Genomic DNA, 7,188 nt, shown 5'->3' with positions numbered 1-7,188 from the left:
TTTAGTTTTTTCTCTTATTTATCTATTTATAATCAGCTGTAATAATTATGCAACAACAATTTCTTTAAAACCCTCCTGTTACCTTCAAATTGACTATCATCTTTTATCCTTGGGGTCAATTTGTCAAAAAATAACTTAATTACAACCTGCTAACATAACTAACTACACTATTACATTTCAGAGCTATTCACATAACTGTTTTAAAACAACCGACTCCAGATTTGATACATTATAAAGGAAAATGTTGTTTACTGGTGGTGCATTGTAAATGTTATTTAATCTTGATCATTTTAAATGAACCAAACTAAATCCTGAAGAAAACACAAACTGACCCCTTCACCCCTTAATATACTTAATTTATTAGAAGATTATAATAAATTAACATATCTATACATATCCACCCCAATAACAATCAATAACAATCCAATAACAATAATCTCTGAATATCACTTTAAAATTTTAAAGGTGCACTTGACAGCAACTCATATTTGTGGGATGATAATTTTCAAACATTTTTAAATATAGGAATCAAACATGCATTATAATATTTCCATGGATTCAGTGATTCAACTCTGATCTGACCTGGAAAGCATATTTTGGATGCTGTAAAATACATGTGATGTGCTTTGTATTCATATTTGGGGTGATGTAAACTAAAATCTGGGGAAATGTATATATGGGGAAGAATGTGACCCATACAGGATGTAGTCACATTGTTGTTCACGTATTTATTTTATTTTGACATGAAATTAACTTTGTTATTAATGTTAAGAGGATCAGTGTGGGATCCTGTCCTGGGCCCCGTTCCTCGTACGTGGCTAACTGAGTTAGCAGGATCATTTTCAGGATGAGATTACATAAATCAGGCTTTTCGGTTCCTCGAAGCAAGTTTGGCAATATCACCATAGCAACACATCCATATGCTTGAACCTGCTCCAGCGCAGGCTTGAGCTGGATAAGCTTGCCACTCCCCCGGAAAAAAGTGTCAGCTCCCTTCCTCAGAGATCCCATCGAAGAGATAGCGATATTAGTTAGATTAGCGTTTTATAGGGAGAGAGTTCTTCGAGATCGCCAAAATCCGTTATCACATCATGATGACTTCCTGTACGAGCGCTATCGATTCTGCCGACACGGAATCATTTATTTACAAGAGCCATACATTGAACACCACACGCCGCATATGAAGGCAAATCACTGTCAAAATCCGAGATCGTAAATGAAATCCATGCGCGCGCGAAAATCAAACAGCCGCGAGCGTATTTTACTTTGACGAGCACTTTTATATCACTCCGCGAGGAAAAGTCCGTCTCGCGCGAGCAAAAGTCGCTCGCGAAGTTTAAACCTGCTCGCTCGCGAAACTTTAATCTGCTTGCTCGCGAGTCTTTTTCCTGCTCGCTCGTGAGTAGTTTTTCTTTTTGACAGTAAGTGGGCGGACCCAGTCTCACTTGTATCTCTACATATAATTGGTTAAAATCCTCGTCTTTGGATAAACCGGATATCACTCTGACGCAGATGCTAGGTCTGATAGAGGTGGTTTTCAATTCAATTTAATCGTGTTATTAAATACAATAATACAAAATGTGTTAAAGTCAAGTTGCTCAGATTGGTTTAAATTCACTCCATCATTCTATTACAGACAATGTGTGTTTGATAGTCAAACCTCTTGTGACAAACAGCTCAAAGACACTTTTTGATCTTAATTGATTAAAACATGATCATATTTAATCATACTGTTGTGTTTACAGAAGTTAAGAGATATAATATGAGCAACAATTTGGACCCGCTCAAGGATCTGGAGCCGAGATTAGGGACCACTATTTGTATATTAACTGTTTGCCCAACTTAAATCACTGACAAGTAATTAGTGGATGAAAAAGTATTCAGCTCCTCACTGCAGTAAACGTACTAATAACATACTGATGAAACAATAATCCACTACGAGTAAAATACCTGCAATCAAAACCTTAGTCAAGTATGTTATTATCAGCAAAATGTACTTTAAGTGCAGAAAGTAAAAGTACCCGTGCAGTAAAATGTACATTATTTTCAATCTGAAAATCTTAAAAGTCAGAGTGATATCCGGTTTATCCAAAGACGAGGTTTGTAACCAATTATATGTAGAGATACAAGGGAGACTGGGTCCGCCCACTTACTGTCAAAAAGAAAAACTACTCGCGAGCGAGCAGGAAAAAGACTCACTCACGAGCAGGTTTAAACTTCGCGAGCGACTTTCGCTCGTGCGAGACGGACTTTTGCTCGCTGATATAAAAGCGCTCGTCAAAGTAACAGCGCGGCTGTTTGATTTTCGCTCGCGCATGGATCTCATTTGCGCTCTCGGATTTTGACAGTGATTTGCCTTCATATTGACTCACCATTCTGAATAATGTTTTAGTGCTTAGTTTTTACTTGCTCCCATGTCCTCTTGATAGCTGGGTTGCAACTACATGATGGTTGAAAGCACTCATAATTATATGACAGTATTATTAGTACACCATAGCATATCATTATTGTAGAAAATGATTAAGGTGGACTCATGATAAGAATAGAGAGAATCACACATAATTTATTTTCACTGCTTCAATTGATTGAATTACTGATTATGAATAATACATATACTGATACGCCCATACACAGATTCGCACACGCATATTCAAACTCAGAGATGGGCAAAAATACATCAAATTGTATTTTGATACAAAATACAAAATACCCCCAAATAAATGTATTACAACAAAATACAAAATACAAAATACTGGTGCCAGAAAATGTAACAAAATACATGTATTTTGTATTTAAAATATAGGAAATACTTTTTTCTAGATTTTCTGTTTTCTCACAATTTGGTATAGCAGAGCATTCAGGTTTGGGCTATAATGTACACAAAGCTCTGGTGAACCCCACAAAAAGGAAGAACAGTCACAGAATGTCAGTGTAACTAAGAAAAGCTATTAAAAGAACAACTTGATTAATTATGTATATATATATTTTTATTAATGGGACTTAACAGCCCATAAACTTTGGCTTTGTATCAACAAGAAAATATTCATCACATATGACATACAAGATCCCAATCTCCCTCTTCCTATAGCTAGTGTTAGTGAAAGAGGACACAGACTAGACTGAACTCAATAGACTTAAAATCAAACAAAGTATTTATTCTTAACAGGAGTATTCTGACGCAGCAGATCGATACGAGCTTGGACCTAAATCAAAACTATCTGTGACAGCAAAGAAAAAGGCGCTCCCCAAGGGAGAACACAAAACTATATAGTCCTTAAGGGCATTTTTGTGATTGGTTGACTATTGTTAGAGGCGGCTCTTGGTTTAAACTTTCTGAGAGCCTCATTGGTGCAAAGGACGTCCGTCCCTACCGGCACCCGGATAGCCGCTCCAGCGATGAGTCAGATCAGTGTGTGTGTGTGTGTGTTTGAGAGTGTGTTCTGAGGCCAAGGTCGCTTAACTGCTTCTTTGTTGAAACTGTTATTTTGTACCAAGCAGTGGCAAGACCGGGAGTACCTGGTTTCTGCTATTGGTCAGTTAACGATGGGCCTCTGCATGGGTGAGAATCACTGCAGCCTCACTCTGTGACTTACACTTAAAGACATATTATGATTACTGCACATAGCATATGGTTTAAGCTTCACTAAATGTGTTTACGAATACATAGCAGTGTTTACAAATATATAGCAGTGTTTACAAATATATAGCATATTTGTTTAAGCTTATTCTTAATGTGTTTACACTAGCTACTCGACTGATAAATTAACTTGCTAAACACTGGCTATGCACTAGCCTAGACAGCATGCTAGCGTTATTAGCATGTTAGCATCGATCGCTAGCTTGATATTATAACCATCACCATGTATATACAACTTGTTGTATATGGTAAACTACACACACATGTATATACACATATATATAGTACATGATACATAAGCGCATACAGTACATATATCCTCATAAGTATCTATTCATTCGTATCAGTTAGATACTCTTTGGGCTTGTTTTTATCTACTTATTCTGAAAGAGTTGAGATAATAATTTTCACTATAAGATCTCATTGGATGATGCATTCCATTAAGCCTACTGCCAGCAGGCACATTTAAAGAAATATCATCTGATTGATTGGGGTGATGAGGCACTTAAAATTAACCTATACATTTTCCCAACACTTACGCATTTAACTTCCTCATATGCGTTCATGATCATCTCCTGCTCATCAGCGGACAAAAAAGAGGCTCTTTCTTTGAGTTTATTGGCCGTTGTACTGTTAGAAAATCATAGTTTCTGGTTCGAATTAACGAGATTGTTTGAGCGCGGATCAGCCTTTGAGGACCCGAGATAGCCTGACACCAATCATCGGGTTAATTTAAGCTGGATGATAGGACATTTGATTGACTTAGTTGAACCACGTACGAGGAACAGGGCCCAAGCCAGAAGGGGGCGATAGCGGAGCAGCTGATGTCACCCACTCTAACCTCCAGCTGTTCTGCTTTAGGCAAACATTTCACACTTAAGTCCTTATAAGCCTCACAAATGTGCCTTCTGATACAAAATTGATAACTTAAAACAGATATTTAGTCCTTTTGCACGTTTAGGAAATACAACTTAGCTCCAAACACTAAGAGAGCCCTAAAGCTCTCTCATTCATTGTAATGTTATTTAGTTATTTCACATCTGAAAGTCTGTGACACATTCCCCTGCACCTCAGACAACAGTATGTTGGTTGATATATCTTCTCCTAAAGACATCTAACCAACATGTTTCATTACAACGGCTTACTTATAAACTCATCTCTACATTTCAGGTTCTTTGGACTTTAGTTGGTGTTAATGAAAGAGGACACAGACAAGACTGAACTCAAAATACTTAAAATCAAACAAAGTGTTTATTCATAACAGGAGTATTCTGACGCAGCAGATCAATACGAGCTCGGGCCTCATCAAAACTATCTGTGACAGCAAAGAAAAAGGCGCTCCCCAAGGGGGAGTCACAATGATTTATATGTTCTTAAGGGCATTTTGTGATTGGTTGACTATTGGTGGAGGCGGCTCTTGGTTTAAACTTTCTGAGGGCCTCATTGGTGCACAGGATGTCCGTCCCCACCGGCACACGGATAGCCAGCCGCTCCAGCAATGAGTCAGATCAGTGTGTGTGTGTGTGTGTTTGAGAGTTCATTCTAAAGCCAAGGTCGCTTAACTACTTCTTAGTCGAAACTGTTATTTTGTACCAGGCAGTGGCAAGACCGGGGAGTACCTGGTTGCTGTTTTGTATTAGATAATGAGGGGGCCCTGCGCAGGTGGAATACACTGCCTCACTCTGTGACTTTACACTTAGAGACATATTATGATTACTGCACATAGCATATGGTTTAAGCTTCACTAAATGTGTTTACGAATATATAGCAGTGTTTACAAATATATAGCAGTGTGTGTTTACAAATATATAACATATTTGTTTAAGCTTATTCTTAATGTTTACATTAGCCAAGACTAATATTTAAAGGCAGTTTAAGATTTTATTGTCATGAACACTTGTATACTAAAAGAAGAACAGTTCTAAACAAGTTAACAAAAAGAAACATGTTTAATAAAAATAATTTGATGTAGATTAGTTCAGTAGACACATCATATATTCTACAATAAGAACATTTCATATCATTATGCCTTCAACACAGAAGCAGATCCACTCTGCTCAGTTTCTGGAGATTCTCCACGTGAAGTTGCTTTGCTTAAATAGCTAGCTACTCGACTGATAAGTTAACTTGCTAAACACTGGCTATGCACTAGCCTAGACAGCATGCTAGCGTCATTAGCATATTAGCATCGATCGCTCGCATGTTAGCATCGATCGCTAGCTTGATATTATAACCATCACCATGTATATACAATAGGCTATGTAGCCAGACCCAGACAAAAATTATACATCAAGCTAGTTGACATCTGTCACACTCAGATACAATATTTTACTTGACAGACAATCCGTTGACCTTGAAGATCTGAAGACTGAACTCGTGAACTGTTTTTTGTTTCGTGGAGAAAGTATTTTTTGTTACAAATTACATTAGATGTTTAATCGGCCCTATCAAATACAAATTACAAAATACTCAAAAGTAATTGAAATACGTATTTCAATTACAAGTAATAGAAATACTGCCCATCTCTGAGCACTGGAGCAGGCTTTTAGCCTCCAAATTAGCGCTAGTGGGCAAAATGAGAAATGGCTCTGATTGACTGAACCTTTCACCCAATCAATCTGCTGTTGCTGGGGTGGAAACGGACAACAGGACGAATCCGATTTGACTCTTCTGATACATCAAGTTTGATTGGCTCGTTGTGTTACGGCTTTGGTATAAATACCGCCTGTGAGCTTTTTACTCTGTCTTCGACATCTTGTCTGAGGTAAGTCAATGACTCATGTATTTAGCTAGCTAGCTAGCTTCTTCTTTCTCTGTGTGTGTGTGTGTGTGTGTGTGTGTAAAGTCGGAACACTGTGCTAATGTGCTCCTAGCTTCTCCGCTAGGAAGACCTAAAATGGCTGACATTTCAGATCGTCGATGTGATATTACTCTGTGAGACAGATTTTAGTGCATGGTTGATGTGCTGCATACGAGAGGACATTTCTGTTAGCATTAGCTTCATAGCTGGGTTAGCTGCTGTGTCATGTAATGGTGGAAGAAGAAAATTATATTGGATGACTCATTGGTTGAAATTTGGTTGGTTCAATATTACTCAAGTACAGGTCATAATTTTTTGTTTTTAAAGAAAAGATGCTTGGATTTTGACTGAAAAATATGAAGAAATTTACTTTTTTTGTCATATTTTTAAATAACTGCAATATTACTGGGGGATGTGATCTTTAAAGGGTTTAATCTCTACTTTAATGCACATACAGTACTGTGGTCTAACAAAGGGAGGTGTGTGGAAAACTTAGAATATTGCTTTTAGCTCTTTGTTAGATAAGACAAAATGGCTGTGTTGTTAAAAGGAGGCAGGAGTTTAGTTCAAAATCACTGTAACATTTCTTAATCAGTCTGCCTCAGTAGCGTTCTTCCTTTCAGCAACTATCTTAAAATGAGGTTCATGTTAACAAATATTAGGTCTTTCCATCCCAAATACAGAAATGCAATTTTCAAAGGTATGTACAGTGGGTACGGAAAGTATTCAGACCCCTTTAAATTGTTCACTC

Source organism: Pholis gunnellus (assembly GCF_910591455.1).
Source record: "Pholis gunnellus genome assembly, chromosome: 22".
NCBI lineage: Eukaryota > Metazoa > Chordata > Actinopteri > Perciformes > Pholidae > Pholis > Pholis gunnellus.
The sequence above is the reverse complement of the archived record's forward strand: the minus strand, read 5'-3'. Positions refer to the sequence as shown.